The sequence below is a fragment of the Vombatus ursinus genome, unplaced genomic scaffold, assembly GCF_900497805.2.
Source record: "Vombatus ursinus unplaced genomic scaffold, bare-nosed wombat genome assembly UNPS02015175.1, whole genome shotgun sequence".
Taxonomy (NCBI): domain Eukaryota; kingdom Metazoa; phylum Chordata; class Mammalia; order Diprotodontia; family Vombatidae; genus Vombatus; species Vombatus ursinus.
This window is the reverse complement of record NW_020954953.1, coordinates 20,714,169-20,740,963: the sequence shown is the minus strand read 5'-3', so window position 1 is coordinate 20,740,963 and position 26,795 is coordinate 20,714,169. Positions and strand designations below refer to the sequence as shown.

The following is a 26,795-nucleotide window of genomic DNA, read 5'->3' as shown; positions in this document are numbered from 1 at the left end:
TCACTGTTCTCAGAATTCCTAGCTTCTTTCAAAACTCAGCTCAGGGACCAGCTGGTACAGGAGAACTTTCCTAATCTTCTCAGCTGCTAATGTCCTCCCCAACCCTAAAATTACCTTGTATCCACTCTGTATTTACTTTCTTATGTCCAGTACATGTAGTTCTCACCCTCCCGCAATACAATCTAAGCTCCTAGAGAGTAAGGTTTTTTTAAGTTATTGTCTCTTTAGCCCCTGTACCTGGCAAACAGTAGGTACTTAATGCATAATTTATTGATTTGACTACCAAGACGTTAGGCTCATAACCTCATGTTAGAGATTGCCATATGCTTTCCAGAACACCTTACATCCTATGTTACCTCGGCAAAGGCACGGGCAGAGAACAACCTAAGACAGAGGCAGATAAAAGCCAAAAATAGAATTGTAAAGGAGACGATTTTTGATTGGAGAGTTGAAGGCATTCTCATTCCCTTCAAAGTCCTTCCCACCCCAAGGAACCAATCTTGTGCCGTCAGTTATCTAAAAAAAATCTAGGAGGACCTAGGGAACCATGGTTAGCTCCCATCCCTTGGAACTCCCTCTCCTTTGGTTGATGGTACATCATCCTCCAGCCACTGGGATTTGGAGTCCCTAAGAGAGGCCATTCTTCAGTATTAATTTATCTTGAGTTAAGGCCTGGAAAGATGAAGAAGCTCTTTCATTCACATATTTAAATAAATTAGTATAATGAATTAACTTTCAACCCAACTCTAAGCTATGGGAATTGGAACAGAGACAAAGGAGAAGACGGACTGACTTGGAGTGCCAGAGGGCTTGTCATAGGGAGCTTAAGCAGATGTCAGAAGGAAATAGAAAATAATAATTGTGAGCATTTATATGGTAATTTAAGGTTTGGAAAAATACTAAATCATTTTCTCCTCACAACTACCCAAGTAGGTAGGTAGTTTGTTGAACTGAGGCTAAGTGATTCACTCATGGTCACACAGCTAGATGGTGTCTAAGGCCAGGTCTTCCTAACTCCAGGTCTAGTGCGCTATCCACTGTACCACCCAGATATCTCTGGACAAAGAATGGAAGTGGGAAGACTCTCAAGTCAAAAAAGGCCTGTTCAGAAATTTTTCTAAGATATCACACTAGCCACTCCCTTTCTACCTCCCAGAGGCCTGATAAAAGTCAAGTCAATTTCTGAAGTTAGGGAACTCTAGGCTAAATACCTTTATAGAAGAAAGGGAAATTCCACATATTCATCTTCTTGTCTGGTAAAGCTGACAATGTTTGCTTGGGGTGCAGTGGGTCAAATGGATCCACAGACAGGATAGCTATGGAAACTCACTCTAGGAATCAGAGAAGAGACTCCAGGTATAGACTGTTCATTTATTTGTTTGCTATTATCTCCACATATTTTAAGCTGAAAAAAAAAATGTTTCTCAATACCTCAATTCACAAGCAACATGGTTGCTAAGCCTTTCCCGGTTTTCCTTTAAACTATTACAAAGTTTTTGCAATTTTGCTGAGGATTATTTTACTACTAGGAGTTTCAGGGAACTGACAGGACATGAAATAAAATGTTACTGTTTTTTCACTATTCTCTAGCAGAACTAAAGGCATTCTCTTTTACATTTCTGATTTTCTCTTACCCCTTTCATCAACTGATAGCTAAAGCATAGGGAAGTTTACATAGATTAAAGGCTTAGCCAAGGTTCATCTGCATTACACAAGCTGGTATGGGTGGCCCATTCCTGGAAGATCCCTCAGACAAGGGAAAAGTGACTAACTGGAGGGCTTTGGTCAGGCCCCCTAGTCCATGGGGACCAAGTGGCAGTAGGTTGACGCTACTGGAGGTGTGAGGATCTTAATGTTTCTTAAGGATTTTAATTTTCTTTTTTTCAATAGAGGGGGAAAATAAACGTTTATTAATTTAAAAAAATTAAAGAAAAAAAAAGAAACTGCCTCTTCTAAGATACAATAGGAAGTCCTCAGCTTGGCATTTAAAGCCCTTCAGAATCTAGCTCCCAACAGATCTTTCTAGGATTACTTCACATTACTCCCCCTTACCAACTCTATGGCGAAGCCAAACTGACCTACGTGCTGTTTCCCAAAGATTCCATTCCATTCCTACCTCTGAGACTTTGCATAGATTGTCCTCCACACTCCACATGCCTCAGTGTTTTCCCTCTTCACTGTAGCTTCTGGAATACTCCCTTCTCTTTAAAATCCCACTTGGGTGCCACCTACTCCGTTCCTGATGTTCCCCTTCTCCGAATGGTACTCTCGTTCCCCTTCTGAAATACTTTGTATCTCTTCTGCATTTGTTTATCTCTGTACATGACACATTTCTCCTCAGTAAAATATAAGTTTTTTAAGGGCTGAAAATGTTTTATTTTGTCTTTGTATCTTCGGCCTTGCACATCACAGACACTTAGTGAATACTTATTAAAAACTAATTGTATTATCTCATTTCATCTCTGCAACAATTCAATGTAGGTATTATTACTGTATCTCCATGATCAGAGACTTTAAATGCTTTTCCACGAATGACACAGCTAGTAAGTGTTGAAAGCCAGATTTGAACCAAGTTCTCTTCTGACCCTTTCCACTACGCCCTAATTCCTAAACGCTAATAATATCCTAACATGCATAAAGCAGAGTTGAACCGGAGTCCCCTATTCAGCAGGCACCCAGCCCAGATTAATACTCAGGAAGAAACAAATGTGCTTTTGCCTTTAATGAGGTTTTCTGCAATAAGATGCTTTGATGGCATCTCCTTTCTAAAGCAGACAAATGCTAGCTATGCCCAGCCCTAAGGTAGTAACACATAATAAAGTAGGTCGAGTCTGCAAAAAAGCAAAAGCAAAGAGACTGTGGGAAATGATTTGCAAGGAAGTTCTTGCCCAGAACATTAAACTATCTTCTTGCATTTGACTGTCCTTGAAGGAGAGAAAACTCCAAAAGATTAAGATAACAGCCACCTCGAGTGCTACTTTTGAATATGTCAGAGTAGCAGGTGGAGGGATACTCAATGAACCTCTATTAGTTGGTAGCAAACACAGCTCTTCAAAAAGGCAACTCTTAGCAAAGGTTGCTAAGCAAAATACAAAACAAAACTTCTTTATGGAAAAGAGGCCTGAGCAATTAACCCAAAACCAACAAACAGCTTCTGTGAAGCCTTATTGTAAAGGTGCAACTTCCCATATTCCTAGCTGTGCAAAAACCACAAACCACAAAAATCACCCAGTGGGAAATAGCAAGTCAAAAACCACTATGCTGGACAAATGATGCAAGGCAGCAGCAGTAATGAGCACAGCATAGAAACCGGTGATGTACCAAGAGTGAAAGGAAATTTACACTCTTCATACAATCAGAGTCAATAAATGCCAACCACCTTAGAATGACACCTCTCTGCACAAGTTGGGCTCATAGAAAGAACTGATGGAGTCTGAATGTAGATTGAATCATACTATTTCCACTTCCTTTATTTTTTTCGTAGTTTCTTCCTTTTGATCTGTTTTTTTTTTTCTTTCACAACATGACTTGTTTGGAAATCTGTTTTATGTGATTGCACACATATGACTTATATCAAATTATTTACCATCTTAGGGAGGAAGGAAGGAAGGCAGAAAGGGAGAAAATTTTGAACTCAAAATTTGATTTCTTTTTTCCTTTTTATTATTTTTTTTAATCTTTTTTGTGTGTGTGAGGCAATTGGGGTTAAGTGACTTGCCCAATGTCACACAGCTAGTGAGCTTTATGTGTCTGAGGCCCGATGTGAACTCAGGTCCTCCTGACTCCAGAGCCAGTGCTCTATCCATTGCACCACCTAACGGCCCCTATTGTTATTTTTTTCTTGATAGTATTTTATTTTGGAGATAAATTTTATTAAAAAAATGAATTTATTAAATTTTTATTAAAAATTGTCTTTACATGTAATTAGGAAAAAAATACTATTTAAAAGAAAAAAAAAGTTAGGCTCATATTCCCAAAAAGAAGATCTTTGGTTGTGGAGCATGATTTAAAGTAAATTAACTCAGAGGTGGAGCGATATAATGGAGAAAGGATTGGCCACAAAGCCTTGGATGTATCATTAATTAGCTGTTGTTCCCCTCCACCATATCCAATCTGTTGCTGAGTTTCGATGTTCCCACCTTTACAATATCTCCCACGTAAATCCCCTTCTCTCCACTCACACAACTATCCCGAGCTACAAGTTCTCATCACCTCACTCCTAGATTATTGCAGTGCCTGCTGGTTGGTGTCCCAGACTCAGTTCTCTCCCCATTCCATTCAGCTGTCAAAGCAACCTTCCTAAAATTCAGGTGTGTCCGTGACATCACCCCACTACACAATAAATCCCAGTGGCTCCCTATTTCCAGGGTCAAATATAAAATTTTCTTTGGCATTTAAAGGCCTTCACAACCCGGCCCCTTCTTACCTTTGCACTCTTCTCATGCTTTCCTTCCCTCCACATACTCTACAATTCATCAACTTGGCCTTCTTGGAGAAGTGCACCAATTCCTAATCTTTCCATGCCTGGAATTCTCTCCTTCCTCAATTCTACCTCTTGGCTTCCTTCCCTCAAGACTCAGCCTAGGGGCAGCTAGGTGTCACAGTGGATAGAGCACCAGCCCTGAAGTCCTGAGGACCTGAATTCAAATCCAGCCTCAGACCAAACAGTTGACACTTACTAGCTGTGTGACCCTGGGCAAGTCACTTAACCCCAATTACTTTCTATTTACACGGGATATATCATGGATGTACAATATTTTTTTTGCATATTGCCTCCCCCTATAAAAAATGAATTTCATAAAACTGTCTCCGGGACCTTGTTTTTGCCTTTCTTTGTATTCCCAGCGCTAAACACAGTACCTGGGTGATAATAAGTGCTTAAAAAATGATTGCTGGATGACAGAAAAAGGGAGGAGTCAACTTACATCCCTTAGATCCCTTTCTTCCAGTCCTCAAACCTCTGACCTGAATAGAATTCAGCACATCTGGCTGTACATAGATGTACTTTAGACCCCTAGGAAGGCTATAGGACACATGACAGTCCTGGGCTAAGTAGTGTTGTTATTCAGTTATTTCAGCCACATCCTACTCTTTATGACCCTATTTGGGGTTTTCTTGGCAAAGATAATGGAGTGGTTTGCCACTTCCTTCTCTAGATCACTTGACAGATAAGGAAACTGAGGTAAACAGGGTTAGGTGACTTAACCCAGGGCCACACAGCTAGTAAGTGTTTGAGGCCAGATTTGAACTCAGGAAGGCGAGTCTTTCTGATTCCAGACCTGGCAGTCTAACCACTGTGCCACCTAGCTCACCCCTAGGCTACATAGTACAAGGAAGTAAAGGTTTGCCATTCCTTCACTGGCAAAAATGGAAATTGGTTTTACAAGCTATTCCTGAACTCGAAGAACAGCAAAGGTAACAACTCCTAAGTCTCAGTAGAAAAAGGGCACCATTACCTAATCAGTCCTAATCAGTCTCTGTCTAACCTCAATGGCAATAGTTAATAAACAAAACAAAAAACAACACAGCTTTTCTACTCCCTTATTCTCACCACCCTTTCTTTGTGCCAGCTCAGCTATTGCAAAAGAAATCAGACAGTACCTTTCCATCAAAGGGAACAATTTTAAAATAAGGAACAAGAATGACAAAGAAAATTAGTCTGAGCTGCTGACAGCTGGACAGACGTGCCAGAAGGGGACTCCTGAAATAAACAGGCTTATTGCTAGTGTCAAAAGATGACGGCAAAGAAATTCAAAGCTCTAGCAGCAATACATTAAAAATCAACATGAGGCAGCAGCAGAACAAGTGGGCCAACAACTAAAAAATAATAATAAAAAGACAGATCAAATTGCCTTATAGATTTTTAAAAGAAATCCGTTGGCCCTGTATCTTAAGACTGTGCCAACATATCTTCTTGGGAAGTAAACAGTCATAGGAATTATACTCCAAATGTTTTTTTTTTTAATTGCTGAAGAGTTTAATATGTTTTAATAGTGTGTTGAAAGAAAGCCTGTGCTGTGTTCTATCTTCAACTGTGGAACCAGAGGAGAAGTAGAAACTGGGGAAAAAACCACTTATTCAATTAAAAATACTAGATTTTCCCATATAACATTCATAGGAAACAGAGGAGAATAAACATTTATGTAGTGCCAGGCACTGTTAAGCATTTTTTTTTTTACAAATATTATTATGCTCATTTTACAGTAAAGGAAACTGAGGCAAATAGAGCAAGTGACTTGGTCGGAGTCACACACTAGTAAATGTCTGAGGCTGAATTTTAACTCAGATCTTCCTGACTTCAGTTCACAGCACCACTAGCTGTCTCGTAGTTGCAGAATGTCAGAACTGAAGAGGATTTTGAAGAACATGCAGTATAACCTTCTTATTTTACAGAGGAAGCAAATGAGGCTCTGAAAGGTCAAGTCTGTGACCAAAGTCACAAAACCAATAGAAACCTAAATCCAGATTTGCTAAACCCCCAACCCAGTGTTCCTTCTATTATGCCACACTGCCCCTCAGATGCATCAATCATAAAACAGCTAAATGGTTGACTCCCAGCAAATGGAAAGAATGTTTTGCTGATACAACTCCTGAAGCAACCTGTCAAAAACCTATTTATGCCCCACATTTCAACCAGGAAACAGGCTATGGAGTATTTTTTTCTGGCTCACCCCAGATTAGGCTTCAGCTTCAGAAATCAAACATCTAATTGCTTTTGCAACTGTGTGAAAAGACATACAGATAAAATTACAGAAAATAGAGTCCATGCTCTATGAGAGTTCAAAGAGAAACAGGACCCCTAATGGAATAAAAGAACTAAACAGTCCATTCTACATATTGATGTCAAAGTAATTTTTCTTAAATTCAAATCTGACCATGTGACTCCCCTAAGTCAACCAATTCCAGTGGCTTCCTACTTACCTCTAAAATAAAATATAACTCTTCTGTTTAGCTTTTAAAACCCTACACAACCTGACTTCAATCTATCCTCCCAGCCTCATTGGACACTATTGTTCCTCCCACCCTCTTTGATCCAGGCAAACTGGCCTCCCTCTATTCCTCACACAAGATACTCCATTTCCCATCTCTATGCCTTTTCGTTTACCATCTCACCTGCCTGGAATGCACTCCCCCTCCTTACCTCTGCCTCAGAGTCTCTATCTTCCTTTAAGATGCAGCTCAAACATCATCTTCCGCATGAAGCTTTTTCTGATCCCTTATCTGCTACTGCCCTTCCTCCCAAACTACCTTGTATTTTGCAAATAGTTTGTACATATTTGTATTTATTAAGTTATATATGTGCCATGCATACATATACTCATGATTTCCCCTATTCGAATGTAAACTCTTTGCAAGTGAAATAGTTTAACTATTTGTGCTTTTCTCCCTAGCATCTAGTACAGTGCTTGGCACTGTTGGACAGTGGCGTCCAACTTTTCGTGACCCCGTTTGGGGTTTCTTGGCACAGATACTGGAGTGGTTTGCCATTTTCTTCTCAGGCTCATTTCACAGAATTGAAGCAAATGGGATTAAGTGACTTGCCCAGGATCACACAATTAGTAAGTGTCTGAGGCCAGAGTCTAACTCAGGAAGATAAGTCTTCCTGAGTTCAGTCTGGACAGTCTACCAAGCTGCCCTTGGCACATAAAGATACTTAACAAATACTTATTGAATGACTGAAGAGATAAAAAAAATAGTAAATAATTGTGTACTAAATTTGTTGTATCTCTCTTAGCATCTACATCTAAATCTCTCAGCAAACTAGTGTAATTAGTGTTGGCAGGAAGGTAGCAAAATGTCATAAAGAATGCTGAATTTATGTTCAAATCTGGCCTCAGACACTTGACACTTACTAGCTGTGTGACCCTGGGCAAGTCACTGAAACCCAATTCCCTTGCCAAAAAAAAAAGCTGGATTTAGGGTCAGAGGGGTGAGATTCAAGCTTCAGTTCTGCCAATTACTAGATTAAAAAAAAGTCCTTTAGCTTCAGTGAGCCTCACTTTTATCATCTGTAAAATGGGAACAATAAATCTTAATACCTCACAGGGTTGTTAGTGCACAATGCCTTTCATAAACTATAAAGTATCATGTGTTCTGTTATCATGCATCTGGTGCTGTCCAAAAATCAGGGGAAAAACATATCCACATTTGGATCACCTATTAGCATATAGACAAAAGAGACTTGTTCAAAAGCAACATAATTCCCACTGTTTCTCTTTTAGTTTCTGAAACAGAGATATCCAGTCTCGTCTCTTACATGCTTTCTCCTTCAAACAAGACGTTCCCTGGGACTAGGTTCCGCTCTAGCTGTGTGAGTCCTGTACGTGAGAAGCTTCTGGCTGAGCCCATAGGTGTGTGGCAGTATCAGGTTCAATTCAGTATGACTGCTGGTGCCCTGGATTACTTTTCCATTCTGTCTATCCTCGATTTCTGACCTGCTGCCTGTTCCAGCTTTGTGCTGCTTCAGCCCACATTGCTAGCCTCGACTCCCAGCAACTAATTGCCTTGCTGCAACCTCTGGCTCCCACACATACCCTCACTATGGGCAAGTCCTTCTGGTCACCCTACCTGGTGATGCATGCTCATAAACTGCCCACCGCTCATCAGCAATTTCACATAGAGCATCAATTTTACTGCATCTACGGAAAACTGCCTTTAAAAAAGGAAGGAGAAAGATGCTCTTTCATTCATTCATTCACCCAATAAGCACTTATTAAGTACCTACTATGTGCCAGGCACAATGCTAGGCTCCTGGGATATAAAGATAAGAACTTGTAAGTCACAGACGTCAAGGAGTTTACATTCTGTTGAAGGGAAATGATACGTGGACAGAAAAGTAAATACAAAATGTATACCAATTAAATACAAAGTAATTTCTGGGAGGGAGACATTGTAACTGGAATATCAAGAAAAGATTAATGTAGAAGGTAGTACTCTAGGCCCAGCCTTAAAGGACGCTAGGGATTCTGAGAGGCTGATGTGAGGAGGAGTGTTTTCCAGGCCCAAGGAGTTATCTATGCAAGGATATGGAGATGAGGAAAGAATTCCATAAATAGGGGCAGCTAGGTGGCACAGTGGATAGAGCACCGGCCCTGAAGTCAGGAAGACCTGAGTTTAAATCTGGCCTCAGACCAAGCATTTGACACTTACTAGCTGTGTGATCCTGGGCAAGTCACTTAACCCCAATTGCCTAAAAGTAAAAAAAAGAAAAAAAGAATTCTATAAATAGGGAACAGCAAGTAATAGAATGCTGCCAGTGGGGAACAGTAAATAAGCCAGGGTGAATGGACTACACAGAGTGAAATAATGTGGAATGAGTCTGGGGAAAAAGTAGGCTAGAAGTAGATTATGCTGGCTTTAAATGCCAAACAACATTATTTGCACTTTTTTTCTAGAGGCAAGGGAAACACCGGGGCTTCTGAGAGCCTGATTACCTGTGTTAGAGTGTTAGGGAGGTTATTTTTTCAAATCTTCAGACTTTTTATTGAAAAAGTGGTGTTGTGGCTCCTCTTTATTGAGAGGTCAGCAAAGGAAAGAAGACGGGGATAGGAATGCTTACTTTGGTAAACTGGCTTCAAAAGCCTGGGTTTATTCCATCTGGCCAGCTCCCTTCTCAAGGTGTGCCAATTTTCATTTGGGCCTTTGAAATCTACATTAACTAAAAACTAGTCAGGGATTTCAAGTAGAATTTCAAGACAGGAAGGGTGTGTGAAGTGGACAGAGCTACCATTCTTCTACCACAGAGTGGAAGGTTTTGTTTCCTGTATGAAAAAAATAAAATATCTATGCTAACCAAAAAAATCTGTCAGGCCAAAGAGTCTTGACTCATCAACTTTAACCACAATAAGACCACGACTGATTATGACATTTGCCATGCCTACTGACACTCATGGAAATCAACAGGGAAAAAGAGCTCTAACTGAAGTCCTCCTTTGACAATTCAACTAAATGCCTGCATCACCATAACGCAGCGGAAATTAAAGCTACTTAAAAGACAATGTGAACATTAACCCCAGCTCACCAGATAATGATTATTTTAAAGGCCATGTCCTGAGTTCACTCTTCGTTTTAACCAATAAGCATTAGTTAAGCACCTATTAAGTGTGACAGATGCTGGGGATATAAAGAAAAACATAAAATAGTTTATTCTTAAACATCAAGGAAGAGAATATGTACCTATTTTAGCATGTATGAAATAAATAATAAACATGGTACAGGCAAAATACAAAGTTTATACAAAATAAATGATAAAAATTACAAGATAATAACAATAAATAATCAAGTTGAAAGCAGCCACAAGGGGAATGTATCAGAAAAGGCTGCTTATATAAGCTTTGAAGAAAATTAGAGATTTTAAGAGATGGAGATGAAGAAAGAGTGCATTCCAGACATGTGAAGCTAGCTTGTGCTAAAGCAAAGAGATAGGAGATGAAATATACTATGTGAATAAATGGCCAAGGCCAGTTTGGCTGTGTTGTACAGTATGTGAAGATAAAATAAACTGGGACATGCAGAGTGAAGCTAGATTAGGATAGGATTTAAATACCAAGTGGAAAAGTTTGTATTTGATGCTCTAAGCAATAGGGAATCATTGAACTCTGTTGCGTGGGAAGTAACAAAGTGACACAGTAATACGTTTGTTTTAGTCAGAACACTCGCTTTGGCAGCTGTTCAGAGGACAGACTGGATTAGAGAGAGGAGGCTATTGCAATAGTCCAGGCAAGAAGTGATGGCTGACAGTGAATGTGTGAAGGCAGAGAAGGGGACAAATATGAGAGATGGTGTGAAAATAGAACTGATTTGATATGTGAAGACAGTAAATGAGGAATCAAGGGTGACTCCCAAATTGCAGATCTAGGTGATTGAAATGATTAGTGGTACACTCAACACATCTGCAAAAGAGAGGTGAGAAAGGATGACTACAACGGATGTTTCTACTGTCTTTCACACTTTAAATACATTATATTACCTCATTTGATCTCCACAATAACTTAGGTAGGGATGCCAGTATCTATACCCATTTTACAGACAATGAAACCAGAGCTCACTGGACCAAAGTCACAGAGTTAATAACTGACAGAGCCTGGCTCTAATAATGCTCTATCTACTATACTTCCCATTGATTATTTCCGTCTTTGTCTCTTCAGACTAAGCCTTTTTACATTAGTATTTTGTTTCTAGATAAAAATGAGAATTGACTTTATTTCCTCCCCTAGTCCTCTAGTCTCCTCTCCCCTTCTAAGAGACTTCTCAGAAGCCAAAAGACTTTGAAGATTGGAGAAAGAGAAAAAAGGAAAGAAAAAAATACATCAAGGAATCTTACCTGATTTTCCAAAGGGTACTTGAGTGCTAATTAGAGAACAAACACAAAAAGTTTCATGGCCCAACTAGAGTAAAGGCATTCCCCAAACTATTCTCCAATCACTTAATCCCTTATATCTGCTGCCCGTGCCCTAGCCTTTCTTAATCTTTTTCCCTCAGCACTTCAGAGGAGAAATGTCTGCCTCTTTTATCCTTCATGCCATCCAAAAAGGATCACTGAAATGTATATGCCACAAGTCCAAGGAGGGCAAGGAGGCTTGAATTCCAAGTCAATAGATGGGGTCTAAGGATTGATTTTGAGCAATGGTTGCGTGGTAATGAGGGATCCAAACAGCAAGCATTGCTCAGGCTTAGGTTTTGTTAACCATGCTACAGCAGAAGAGGAAATGCAGCCAGGAATACAAGACCTCACCAAGTTGATGGCAGAATTGTTGAACTTAAAGAATGCTGTTTCCTGAGAGGATTCTCAAAGAACAGATGCCCATTTAACTGTGAAAAAGATCTTTGTGGGTGGTGTTAAGGATGACATTGAGGAATATCACTTCAGAGACTACTTTGAACAGTATGGAACGGTTAAAGCAATTGAAATCATGGAAACAAGAAGAAGAAGAAGAGCTTTGCTTTTATGACTTTTGATGACTATGACCCTAAGATTGTCATTCAAAAATACCACGCTGCAAATGGCCACAGCTGTGAAGTGAGCAAAGCCTTGTTTAAGCAAGAAATGGCCAGTGGTTCATCTAGTCAAACAGTTTGAAATAGCTGTGGGAGCTTTGGTATTGGCCATGGAGGAAGCTTTGGAAGAAATAACTTAGGTCATGATGTGGTCATAGTGGTTTTGATGGCAGGTGTAATATTAGGTCTAGAGGACATGAAAGAAGTGGAGATGCCTATAGTGGACTGAGTAATGATGGAAGCAGCTTGGAAAATGGTAGAAGCTATGATGCCTTTGGGAACTACAATCAGTTTTCAAACTTTGGTCCCATAATTGGAGAAAAATTTGGAAGCAAGAGCTCTGGCCCTTATGGGGACCAATATTTGGCCAAACCACATAGCGGAAGTGGCTATGGCGATTCCAGTATTAGCAGTAGTTACAACAGAGGCCAAAGATTTTAATTACTGTTAGGAAAGAAAGTTTGGTGGAAAAGGAAGCTACAGGTTACAACAGATTTGTGAACTTAGCCAAGTACAGTAGCAGGAGGGCCTAGTTGCTACTATGAGAACACATGTTTTAGACAAGACTTTTTATGTTTGAGGGGGGGAAACTTCAAGATTGTATTTGTGACTAATTATAAAACAGGTTATTTTAGTTTCTGTTCTGTGGAAAGTGCAAAGCATTCCAAAGAAGGATTTTTAATGTAGGGTTTCTCTTTTTGCACCTATGTTTTTGATGGCTAAATGCAATAATCTCATCATGAGACTAAATATCTTTCTTTTTTAAAGCAGAAGAAATGTCGGTTGAATTGAATTGACCCACCAAAACTAAGCAGACCCTTTTACTCTATAGTAAATTAGGAACCTTGCCAAAGAGATCCAGTCATTGGTGGGTGAGATAGGGGATCTCTCTGTCTCTACCTCTCTCTATCTCTATCTCTCCTTCTCCCTCTGTATTTTTATAAATGTATACAGTTGATCATATATGCTTCCAATAAATCTTAAGGATAAATTGCATGTACATTTCACCCTGCATTAAATTAAAACAAGTTACCAGCCCACAAAGTTTTTAGTCAGTTATTCTTCTCTATATAAACTATAAAAGTAGCACATTGCAGTGAAATAAACGTTCTTCAGTCATAATAAATGGTTAGTCACTCTGCACAAATGGGGTACAAGCAGGTGTCTCTTTGAAATAGGAGACTCCTGGTTGTTTGCACCTTCGCCTACTTTGAAGGCATACAATGGTTACCCTCCAGAGAGCTCTGCTGAAAATGTTCCCATGTTACCAAGGCAAATACTATCAAATGGGTGCTGCTGACCCTGTGGCTACTCTCTCTCCTATGGCTGAAAGAAAGCCCCCAGTCACTACAGGTACACTATAGGCAGGCATACGACGGGCGGGGTTAGTCACTCTCGATCTGTACTTTTCAGGAGTCCTTACCTTCACCCTTTAAAGAAAAAGGTTAAGATGAGTCTTATTACTTGAATAGATCCCAATTCAGTAAATGGAACTGAAAGCTGAGCTGGCTCAAATAAAATCCTCTGCCAGGCCCAGGAGCACTGACTGGTGCTTATCTGATACTACTCTGATCTTTTATGCCATGGAAGGGAGTCTAGCTGTTTCACTTGACGTAGTTTTTCACCTCAATAGGGATGCTGTAGATAATACTGAGAGGCATCTCTTTTTTTAAGGAAAAATACACATTTTCCCAGTATTAAATATTTAACTGACCTCATTAGGGATTATATATTATGGCAACCTTCACAGTCTAGCTCTAGCTAAATCACAGGAAAGGGAAGCAACAAGACCACATGAGTAGCATCTGAACCAGTGGCATCCCAAATGACTTTTTTTTAAAAAACTCGGGGCTGGGTGGGTGGGAAGGGCATTGGTGCAATGAAAAGTAATTTGAGTCCAAGAGTGTAAGAACTTAAAAGGGTATTAACAAGTACTTGGAGCAGCTTTAAAAGATGCTGAGGCATCTCATGAATTGGCATGGTTCATAACATTTTAATAAATACCTTCTTCTCAGTTTCTAATTTTTAGCTTAACATGCTATTACATTTACTAAGCAACTGGTATTAAAGTGGTGGTGTGAGGAAGGCAATCCATCATATTTTAGAAATCCACAATGTACAACAATTTTTCAAAATCAGGTTTCTAGATTCACCTCCAGGAGACTCAAAGGCAAACTATTATGATTTTTTTTCTTTGCCACATTTTACCCAAGGTATGGAGAAATGGAAATAAGGGCAGCATTGTGTTGTGGGTAGAGGACTGGCCTTGGAACCAGGAAGACCTGGATTCAGATTTCACCTCTGACACATACTGGCTATATGACTTTGGACAAGTGACCTCATGGCCATTTTTTTTTAAAGACCACTAAGGGCAGGGAGAGGGTCTAGTTGCTGGGCCAATGGTAGCAGCCAGTCCCTGCTGCATCCCATCCCCAGTGAAGCTCTGCCTGAGATAGTCCATCCTGCAGTAATAGTGTCTGGCATGGGAAAGGCATCTCAGGCCCTGAGAAGCAGCTTCCACAACTTAGCCTCAACTTTTTGCTGCTTCTAAAGTCCAGGTCACAAGTGGTCGAGGGAAGGAGAAATGTTTTAACGGAGGAAGGGTATGGTACTGTCAGCCCTCTAGTGAAAAGGGTAAGAAATCCAGTTGGTGGCGCAGTGGATAGAGCACTGGCCCTTGATTCAGGAGGACCTGAGTTCAAATTCGACCTCAGACACATAACACTTACTAGCTGTGTGACCCCGGGCAAGTCACTTAACCCCATTGCCTAGCCAAAAAAAAAAAAAAAAAATTTTGGGGAGGGAGAAAAATTGGGAATTCAAAACATTATAAAAAAAAGAATGCTAAAAATTGTCTTTACATATAATTAGAAAAAAATAAAATACCACAAAAAAGAAAAAAAGAAAAAATGATGAGCTCAGCAATCTTAGAGAAACGTGGACAGACATGTATTAAATAATGAAGAGCAAAATGAGCAGAACCAAGACAATGTCATATACAGTAATAGCAATATTGTTTTAGGAACAATTTTGAGCAACAGTCATTTTAACTATTATAAATACCTGCAATTAACTATAAAGGACATATGAAGGAAGATTCTACCTGCATCCAGATAAAGAACTGATAAATAGATGTACAGAATATATATATATAATATATATATGATATATATATATTATATATTTGTGTCTAATGGTAGCCATCTCCGGAGGGGAGAGTGAAAAAAGGAGGAAAAAAAAAGAAATTTACATAAAAATTTTATCATAAATTTAAAAAGAATAGCAAGTTGTACACAATAGATTTGCAGTTTCATGTGTAATCATCTTTTTTTTAAAATTATACTACTTTATGGAAATGCTTGTTTTTATTCCATAAATTAAAAAGAAAATAAATAAAACATTTTTAAAAACATTTTTGGAACAACTATCATATGCCTAATGCTGAGCCTGGTACTTCAGATGGACAGGGGAAAAAAATAAGCCAAACTCTTTCAGGGACCTTACAATTTCTCCACTACTAAATTAGTAACCATTTTTAAGTGCCTACAGTAAACAGAACATTACATATCAGCACTTGTTGAGGAAATAAGACCGAGGTACCTAAACCATTGGCTGAACAATAAGAAACAGCATATAATTAGCTAGTAATTGTGGCTACAACAGTTCAGTTGTTATAGGAGCTCAGAGGAAATGGAGATCAAGTCAATAAGCATTTATTAAGAGCCTACTATATGCCAAACACTTTGCCAGGAGTCCTTATAAAGGCCCTTTCCTGAGGGAGTTAACAATCTAATGAAGGAGACAGAATCCAAACAACTATGTGCAAATGAGATCTATGCAGGATAAATTGGAAAAAACTCAGAGGGAAGGCAGTAATGTTAATAAGGATGGAGAAATGCTTCATGTAAGAGACAGGATTTTAACTGAGATCAACCCTGCACACTCCTAAAGCCTGGGATGGGCAGCAACAGGATGGAAAGAAAGCTCTATACAATGATTCAAGACAATTCCAAAAGACTCATGATGGAAGACACTATCTACATCCAGAGAAAGAACTAATGGAGTTTGAATGCATACCATTTTCACTTTTTTTTGTTTTTCTTTTGTGTATTTTTCTTTTATTGTTTCTTATTTCACAAAAAGACTAATGTGGAAATATGTTATACATGATTACATATGTATAACCTGTATCATATTGCTTGCCATCTTGGGGAGAGGGAGATGGGACGGAGGGAGGAAAGAAGAAAAATTTGGAACTCAAAATCTTTCTTTTTTTTAAATTAATTTATTTTAAACCTAAATATAAAAACTTAAATACACAATAAGAAAAGAAAAAACCATATTATAAACTTAAATATAAAATAAGAAAAGAAAAAAATAGCATTGCCATGTGCCCAGCAGAATGTAAGAAAGGATTCAAAATATATAGCAACAAATTTTTGTTTCAAGAAAGCCTGTATAATAAATACTATGTATTGTGTTCAGAGTTGTCCATCTTTTCTTTGCTTCCTTGTAAATTTTCTTTTTTTTGCTGCTGTACACTTTTTACTTTGTTCTTTTTCCCACCTTCCTCATCTTCCTCCCCCAAGAAGGTACAATTAAGCGTGGATATATTTGTGTGTGTATATATTCACATATACATACATATATATACACACATGTATACATATATGCATACACACACGAACATACATATACACATGCATATACACTTACACACATACTTAGATATCTATAATCATACTCATGTATGAACATATAGATTCATACGCATTTATGTAAGACTGTACCATACTTATTTGTCCTCTGTCTCTCTCTCTCTTTGACTTCTTCCATCATAAGTCTGAGTCTTTCCACATTTTTTAAGTCTACCAACTCATCATTTCCTACATCATACCAATATTCCAACCTTATACTGTAATTATTTTAAATAGTCTAAAAAATTTTTGATTAATGACTGACATATAGTGTAGTTTCCCTATTTTCCTCTTATGATTAAATCTATTTTCTTAACTTACCCCACCTCCAAGAATCTCTCCCTTAACCTCCCATTCTTCTAAATACCCTTCTATTACCTCACTCTTATCCTATTCCCTCACCTTCCCCTCTAAAAATTCCTCCCTTATCTTCTCCCTCCTCCCTATCCCTTTAGTCTTTTATTTCTTTCAGAATTTAGAAGACTTTTATACCATGCTAGATATATATGTATTTTTCCCTCTTAAACCCATTCCCAATAAAAATAGGGTTCCAGAACTACCAGCCCTCCTCCCCCATCTAATTCCTCTTTCAGTTCTTCCTCTTGCACCTCATGTGTATAATTGCTCTTTTTACCTGTTCCTAAACGGTTTTACTTTTAAAAATCATATCATACTCAGGTCTACCCCAATCTTTCTTACAAACTATCCAATTACTGATAACAATCTTAGATATGTTGTATATTACTCATTTAAAAGGTAAACAGTCTGTCCTTATTGAGGTCCTTGTAATTAGTCTTTGCACCTTATATTTCTCTTAGATCTTATATGTTAAATCTTCTATTACGATCAGGTTTTGTTTTGTTTTGTTTTTTAAATGAAATCCTGAAAGTCTGACAATTCATTAAATGTCCATTTCTTTTCATTCAAGTTTATGCTTAACTTTACTGATATTTTCAGCACAACCCCAGTTCTTTTGCTCTTTGATACAGTGTTCCAAGACCTGGGGCCTTTTAGTGTCACTGTTGCTAGGTCTTCATGTGATTCTAATTGTGGCACTGCCATATTTAAATTGTTTTTTTCTTGTTGCTTGTAATATTTTATCCTAGAGCTGGGGGTTTCAGAATTTGACTATGATATTCCTATAGGTTTTCCTTGTAAAATCTCTTTCAGGTGGTGATCGGTGAATTTTTTCTATTTCTACTTTTCCTCTGTTCTAACACTTCAGGATAATTTTCTTTATTTCTTGTATTATTGTATCAAGATTCTCTTTTTGATCATAACTTTCAGGTAGTCCAGTTATTCTTATGTTTTCTCTTTTCAATCTATTCTTCAGATAATTTTTCTTATAAGATGTTTCTCTTCTATTTTTTCATTTTTTTATATTTTGCTTTATTATTTCTTGGTCTCATAACTTTGCTGGCTTCCCCTTGCCCAATTCTAATTTTTGAGTCATTTTCTTCCTTAAGATTCTGGATCTCCTTTTCTAATTGATTGACTTTCTTTTCATAAGCTGCTCATTTTTTCTTGAATTGTTTTTATTTTTTTTTAATTTTTCCCTAAATTTCTTTCATTTTATTTTTAAAGTCTTTTTTAAGTTCCATGAATTCTTTTTAGGCAGGTGACCATTTGACATTGCTTTTTGGGGTAGGAGAGCCTTTCTTTTGCTTCAATATCCTCCTCTGAAGATGAGTCCCAGTCTTTTCTATTCCCATAGTAACTTTCTATGGTTGGATTCTTTCTCTTTTGCCTTCTCTCTCTCTCTTTTTTTAAATTTGCAGCAGATTATTTTTTGTAATCTAGTCCTGGGGTGTGGGGGATGGTGCCTCTGGCCTCAGGTCCTCCTTCAATTCTTCCCTCTGGCCTGGAACTGAAACCAAGGACTTTGCCCTCCTGTAAGTGTCCACAGCTAGCCAAGGCCCCACCCCACTGCTTCTCCACTCACTGGGTATGTGCTGGTGTCTCAGCATCACAGCTGGACCTGGCGTCCCTTATCAGCAGAGGTTCCCTTAATCTTCCTTGGCTCAGACCCTGGACTTCCAAGACTGTCCTGTCCAGGAAGTGAAAGTTCCCGTGGCTGAGACCAAGGCTACCTCCCAACCCAGCTAGTTGTTGTTTCAAGGGAACTAACCTGAAGGTGTTTACTCTTCAAAGGGACCAAACCTTGGTCCTGGGATTTTTCTTTGGATTTTTCTGTGATTGTCCCAGGACTACCACTGTACTGCCCCAACCCTTGTTTATTTTTACCACTCTATGTTCTTTTCGAGGTGCTATTTTATCTTGTTTGTGGGGGAAATCTGGAGAGCTTGGAATTTTCTTATCTACTCTGCCATCTTTCCAAAATCCTCTCTCTCAAAATCTTTCAAAAAATGAATGTCAAAAATTGTCTTTACATGTAATTGGAAAAAATAAAATATTAAATTTTAAAAAAGAAAAAAAAAATTGTAAAGCTCTCTCTTTGAACCCAACTACCATGAAGGTAGAGTCTCCCAGGATCTCCTTTCTAGCTTATCTCCCAGAGCAGCAATAAAGGCTGCAGCTCTCCAGTGGCTAAGGTTAGTTAGCCACAGACTGACTCTAAAACCTACAGAACTACTGCAGACACAAAGGACCAAAAGAATCTTTTGGCTAGAATGAGAGACCTAGAGATGTACCTGTCTACTATAAATTACCCAGCAGAGAGATTCTGACAGCCAGCATTTCCCTTTGTGATTGCCATCACTTAGCAAGACACCAAATCAGAGCTCTATGGATAAGAAGCCTAGTTTTTTATCTCTTCCATATGGAGGAACAATTACCTATGCCATATCAAAAAGATTAACACAAGTTAAACTTAATTTAGTTCATCCAGGTCAGCACTCTGTTAACTCACAATACAGTCTTTTCTAGATCAACCCCAAAGGTATACACATTTTATCTTCTCTTTATATCATTATCAACAGGGGTCTAGGCATCTACCTCTAGTAGAGAGGACATAATTAGATACTGCACTCAGCAGAAAGACTACTATGGAACCTACCCAAAGAAGGGCAGATAGACTTCAGAAAGCTTTGATCTGGTAGAGATATTCACTTCTGCTTTATCCCCCAACTAAACAAGAAAAGGCATCCTGTATGTTCACATGTGGTATCTTTATCCTCGTTCTGATGCTTACTATCTTTGACTGTGAGCGAATCACTTTCCTCATCTGTTCCTCAGCTTCCTCACTTACAGATTTTTTTTTTCTTTTCATCCAGACCTAGGATTTCATTGACCCAGAGAACTCCTAGGGAACAGAGGCCTTCATCCATGCAAACTCTACACAATTTTGCAACTCATAGTCTTAGGTGTATAGGAACATTGAATTTGAATGATTTGTGCGGGGTCATCTAGCAGGGCTTGAACCTGATTCTGAAGTTGGCTCTTGTTATTGTTATTGTTTGTTCTTCGTTCTCAAAGAGGACCATGGTATCAGCAAGCAGATGGCATGACTTGCAAGTGATTTGAATCTAAGTGAGGGAGGGCTGCACAAAGTCACCAGCCTCACTCTCTCCTCCAGAGCCATCTGGGTCCAGTGGCAAGGTATAGATCAAGATCACTGGAGATGGCCCTGGATGTAGTGGAAGGCCTTGGCTTTTTTCAGCTAAGGTCTTTAACAGGTCTCAGTTTGTCTGAGGCAACATCCATTTAGTGATTAAGGCAATATAAAAATGAGGCAAAAAATGGCCTCTTTTAAGTAGTAAAAAATAAATAAATAAATAAATAAAATCTGGGAGGAGAAGACCCTCAGGGTTTCTGGCCAAAACAAAAATAAATGCTATTTATTTTACAAAGTACTGTTAGGTACATATAGTCAAAATCCTGAAAATGACAGCTAGTACTTTTATAATAAAGGGAACCATAGGAAAAGACAAGGATTGGTATAAAGTCACAACCTCTTCTGGCCTCAGTTTCCTCATCTTTGTTTGGACAAGGGTCCCCAGCAACTCTAAATCTGTCATTCTCTTATGATTTTAAGAGAGGTAAGACAATCATAGGCATCATTAAGTCACAGGGAGAGGACAGCTGTCTTTGGTTGGCCAACAACGGGTCCCAGCCCAAGCCTCACTTGGTCATTGCTTGGCTCTTGTCAAGATATTAGGAGACATCCTGTTTTCCAGAGCTAAAGCCCAGCAAGCAAGTTGTGCCCTGAGCTTAGCATAACAACAAACTTTTGCACTCACCCTCTGGACGATCTCAAGCCCAGCAAAATCCCAGAATTGTTTCATACCAGCATCAGGTGGTTTCCGAACTTGGACAGGCACCTGCAGTACCCATCTTCTGGTCGAAGCCCAGCTATGAATCAAACATGTCTCATTGTTGCTGTTAGTACTCATTGTCAGGGCTACAGCTCACTGCATAGCTATTGGCATAAGTACTGAGATCTCCCCACACTGCCTCGGGTCCCCCCATTAGGGGCGGGGCTCCTGCACACGTGTCCTTCCTTGCAAGCCGTCCTTCTCACTTTTAAACGAAACTTGTTTGATTCCTCACTCTCCTGTCTCTGGCCTGCTTTGTTCAGCTCCGGCCACTCACTGGTGCGGTGCAGCAACACTCTCTAACCATGACATCATATTGCCTTTCCATCTGTTTTAAAGATGAGAAGCATCCATGAAATAATAATGATAATACCTGTACTACCAAGCCCTACAGGGTTGTTAAAGAAGCACCATGAGAACCTTAAAACACAATATAAATTGAAAGTCATTGAAACACTAAATAAATTGAAAGTCATCTTTTTTCGGCTGGATTCATTCAGCTCTCTCACTATTCACTGGGAGAGTGTAAATCCATTAAATACTAGGACTGATCGTTTTGTGCTCATGATTGCTTATCTCTATCCAAGTAGTTTGACCACTTGTTCATTCCACCGAGTTTTCAGCCTTCTGGAAAAATTGGTTGTGGCACCCCTGTTGTTTTTAATGATTTGGATGCTTTCTCATGACAAGGGAAGACATACTTGTTAACATTTCCTTTGAGTGGCCAGACAACACATACGTAATTGGTGAGTGAAAAGTCAGCATAAAAAGTCACTTTCTTATGAACAAATGGTTGAATTCTTCTTGAATGGGGAATGAATAAATGAAAAAGCATTTATTAAGTGCTTACTGTGAGCAAAGTACTATGGATAGAAATAGAGGAGACAGTCCCTACTCTCAGGGAGGTCATACATTCCAATGGGGGAGATAATAACATAACAGGTTTCAGCAACAAATCAAAGAAAAAGGCCCCATGGTTCTTAAGATACATCAGGGTGCAAAGCAGATTGTCATGCATCTTCAATTGCATTCCCACTGATAAAAATAAATCCATTTCCAATGTTGAACCATTTGACAGTGCCAAGAACGTAGTGTTGAGAAATTTTCTGAGTCTTGAGTGGTTGCTGAAGTGGGAGCTGTTCAGCAGTTGCCAGGTCACATTTCCACAGGGGTTGCTTCCTAGGAGGATGGCTATGGGATTCGGGCTGGAAGCAGAAGAGTTGGGAGGGGGTACAGTCCTTCCTGGGGTTCTTGGGCTTACCTGTTTGTCAGTCAGTGGCAAGCTGGTCACCAGTTGGTGATGGTGGTGACAGTGAGGAAAGCAAGCCCCTTCTCCACAGTTATTACTTCCTTTCAATGATGGCTGAGGAGCCTGGACTGGAAGCAGTGTAACTGGTATGTGTTGGGGGTAGGGTGGGGCTTATTTTCATGTCTCTTGGGTTTGGAGTCCTGGGTTACCTTCATCAGGATCTGAGGGGGTGGTGGGGCATATTTCACCTCCTGTTTCTCCATCAGGATACATTTCTTCTTTCTTTCAAGAGTATAATCCAGTAGATTTTCAAAAGGCAAGTGATGGGGGTCAACATTTCCAGGTCAACATTTTTCAGAAGCAGGTTACTGATGGCTCACACATTCAAAAGCAATTCCTTGGGCAACCTGCTGTCAGATTATCTGGTTATGTATCTTGAAAGATTGAAGCATTCCCATCTTTGCTGGAAAAACAAAGCTGTTTATGCTTTCAAATGGAATATTTCCAGAGAGCATTTATTAAGTGCTTACTATGAGCAAAATTATGTCTTTGCTCATTCAACCTAAGTTATATCTTCTGGAAAAATATCAGACTGACTAAAATCCATATACACTTGAATTCCATTTATTAATACTCTTTCCATTGATTAGGATATTCTGTCCAATGATATAGATTTAACCCACTCACACCTGCCCATATTCTCTGTGACTTTTGTCCATGTCTTACCCTAAGTTCATCACAGAGGTCCAACCCAATGTGCTAGAAGCTACCCTCAGTTTTTTCTTGACATCAAGAAGATACCAATGGAGTGTTCAACAGTCATCCTTCACCCTTGCTACCTGCCTATGTTCTCTTCCTATTCCGGGTGACATCTTTTATTCCTAATCTCTGAAATTCCTTATTTGCTATATGTTGCAGCTTGCTCACATGTACCATAGGTGAGCTTTTACTAATACTACCTATTAATAACCTTCTAGCAAAAACAAGTTACTTCGCACAGTGGATAGAGCACCAGCCCTGAAGTCAGGAGGACCTGAGTTCAAATCCGGCCTCAGACCAAACACTTGACATTTACTAGCTGTGTGACCCTGGGCAAGTCACTTAACCCCAATTGCCCCCCCCCCCAAAAAAATTACTTCAAGAAATATACATCATGCAACAAATACTAGGCCTGGTTTAAAATTCCAGTTCTGCCACTTATTAGCAAGGGAATTAACTCCTCTGAGTCTCAGTCTCCTCGTCTGTAAAATGAGATTCATATTCATAAGGTCGTTGTACAGAAATCTCTTTGTAAACAGTGAAACACCTATATAAATAAGCTAGTAAAAAAATAACCAAGGTGAACACAGAGGCAAGGGGAGAAGTGAAAATTACAGAATTCAATGGGCATAGTGGTTTTGTTTATTTTGTTGAGCACACAGGTGTGCCTCCCTTTAAACAGAAAAGCCAGTTCTGAAAAGTTGCATCTAAACCCAACCACATTTTAAGTCCATGACACTATTTAAAGGAATTCTGCAATGACTGCCTACAGGCCCCACCTCAGAGGGGTTGCTAGGAGGACAGCATATTAGACAATAGTTTATCAAGTTCTGTGCAAATATGAGCTGTTACTGCTGTGCCTTTTTTTTTTTTTTTTTTGGCTAGGCAATGGGATTAAGTGACTTGCCCAGGGTCCCAGGGTCCCACAGCTAGTTAAGTGTTATGTGTCTGAGGCCAGTTTTGAACTCAGGACCTCCTGATTCCAGGGTTGGTGCTGTATCCCCTCCATCACCTACCTGCCCCCGAGTTGTGCCTTTTAAAACATGAAAATGAATCCTGGTGCTTCTCTGTTCTGAAACTTCATAGAGCAGGTTTGACGAAAGTTAGGCAGTGATACAGGCAGGTGAAGGTGGACTGCCCTCTCCTCAAACTTCACACACTATGGCTTGTCTATCAAGCTGACTCAGGAGAGATGGTGATCACTGGTTTGCTGACATTTACTCTCACCCTTCTTTGCTCCACCCTTTCTCCTCAGCTCACCAGCAGCTATACTAGGAATGCTGAGATCTCTTTGGAGGTTTATTTTTACTGTTCATCTTCATTAGCTGCAAATACCATCACCAGCACAGCCTTAGTATGTCTTGGCCCAGGTACCGAATGGAGATTGAGAAAACAAGGCTAATTCCTCTCACGTACCTTAGTGGCTGCACTCCTAGGACCTTGTCAAGAAAACCTTAGAGACACCATGCTAAAGACTTGGAGCTGATGGTTTCCAGGTTCAAGTCTGGGTGGAATTAGCAGGGTGTGGAGGAGTACAGTAGTAAACTATTTCCCTTCCTGTGCTATCCTAGGTAGGAAGGATACAACTATTCCAACAGCAGCCCTCCTCAGGGGGGAATCAAGATAGTCAAAAATGGCAGCTAAGACCTCAGGATGTTAGGGAGTTATTTTGGAGGTAGAGTGCAAACTCAGAGAAAACTCGGGAAAGCACAAATTTATCTCCACTCCAAGAATCTCAGGCCTTCTCTTGAACCTCTAAGACAGGGTGGGAAACCTGCAGATGTTCTGTAAAATTTGGATCCAGTCAAAAGGCCAAACTTAAGGATCTAGAAGGCCACATGTGGCATCAAGGCCGAAGGTTCCCCAACCCTGGTCTAAGAAATGTTCTTCGGAAGGCTATGGGAAGCCTATATAAAGCAGGAGATACTCTGTCTTCCCTGCCATGATCAATTCCGTCAAAAGTGGTTGCTTTGCTAACTTTGATCGACTTAGCTCTTCTCAGCAATGCAAAGATCTAAGACAACTCCAAAAGACTCATGATGGATCCACATCCAAAGAAAGAACTATGGAGTCTGAATGCAGATGGAAGCATACTCTTTGCTCTCCTTTTCTTTTGTGGTTTTGTTTCTTCTTTCTTATGGTTCCTCCCATGAGTTCTAATTCTGCTTTAAGTCATGACTAATGTGAAAAGGTGCTTAATATGTATGTATAAGTAGCACCTATATCATATTACATGCCCTCTTGGGAAGGGGGGAGGAGGGGGAAGAGGGAGAAAATTTAAAACTCAAAATCTTATAGAAGTGAATGTTGAAAACTAAAAATAAATTTAAAAATTTTTTTTAAGTGTTTGCTTTGTTTTGGAAAGGATAACATGTCTAGGTGCAAATTCACATCATTGTTTCTGCTTTGGGACACACTTCAATTTGTTGAGCAAACTTTGGACTCACACATATGAGCAATGAAGACCAAAACTTACTTAATACCAAACAAACCGATTTTAAAAGGAGTCAATCAAAGGAAATTATTTCTGAATAACCTTGAGCTAAAATAAGGGTCTATTGAGGCTTGCATCATTCTCCTACAGGTGAGTTTTACACAAAAGAGAACTGGAAAAACTAACTCAGTTTTGGTATATTGGTCAACTCAACAAGCATTTATTAAGTGCCTCTGTGTACCAGGCACTGTGCTAAGGACTGGCGATGCAAGGAAAGGCAGAAACACCATCCTTGCCCTCAAGGAGCTCACAGTCTAATAGGGGAGACAACAGGCAAACTATGTACAAAATGTGTGTGTATGTGTGTTCAGTCACGTCCAACTCTTTGTGACCCCATTTGGAGTTTTCTTATCAAAGATACTGGAGTGGTTTGCCATTTCCTTCCTCCAGCTCATTTTACAAATGAGGAAACTGAGGCTGAGTGAAGTGACTTGCCCGGGGTCACACAGCTAGTAAGTGTCTGAGGCCAGATTTGAACCCAGGAAGATGAGTCTTCCTGACTCCAGGCCCAGCACCTGACTGCTAGATGATCTTAGAGGGGAATACTAGTTTAAGGAGGACTAGGAAAGACTTCTTGCAGAAGGTGGAACTTTAACCGAGAATGAATGAAGCCCAGGAATCCAAGACATAGAAATGAGGATAAAGAGAGTTAGAGGCAAAGAGAAAAAGTCAGTGGAAATAAATGTACACAGTTGGGAGATGGAGCCAAGACCAAGCAAGAAGGCTAGCATCACTGGAGAGGGGAGGGAGGGGATTAAGATGTAAGAAGACCAGAAAGGTAGGAAGGGACCAGGTTACCAAGGGCTTTAACCGTCGTGGGATTTTATATTTCAGTCTGGGGCAATAGGGAGCCACAGGAATTGATTGCCTTGAGGGGGTGCAGGGGGTGACTCTGATACTAGGGAAAAGGTAAAGCACAGAGGTTGTAAAGTGAATGCTCAAAGAAAAGAGGCAGATCTCCCTGTGGCTACAATTCAGTTTCTCCTGGGACTGAAATAGGTCTGTCCCACCCTGTTCACTTTATTTTCCAATCTTTGTAACAGGAACCTGACCAAAATGATACACTGGGAAGCTCCAGTAGGACAAACTTCAAGGCACCAACGTGACCAAATAATACTGGGTCATAAACTCTGCGAAGGTGGCAATAGCCACACACCAGACAAAGCCTTTACCCTTCCTGCTTTATAACCATTTTGTTCATTCAAATGAAGCCCGCCTTTGTAGCCTCAGTCCAAACAGAGCAGAATGATTTTTTTTTAAAAAGGCATCCTGCATGTTTACCCAGAACCTTTCTTCCCAGAAGCTCAAAAGTGATTTGGGGACAT

General features: G+C 39.6%; 1 protein-coding gene and 1 pseudogene across 3 annotated transcripts in view; one reads left to right on the top strand and one right to left on the bottom strand.

Annotated features, from left to right (window-relative positions):
- Positions 1–26,795, bottom strand: part of LOC114031517 (synaptojanin-2) — a 143,526-nt gene that overhangs the window by 111,854 nt on the left and 4,877 nt on the right. The window lies entirely within an intron of this gene.
- On the top strand, positions 3,270–12,438 carry LOC114031439 (annotated as a pseudogene).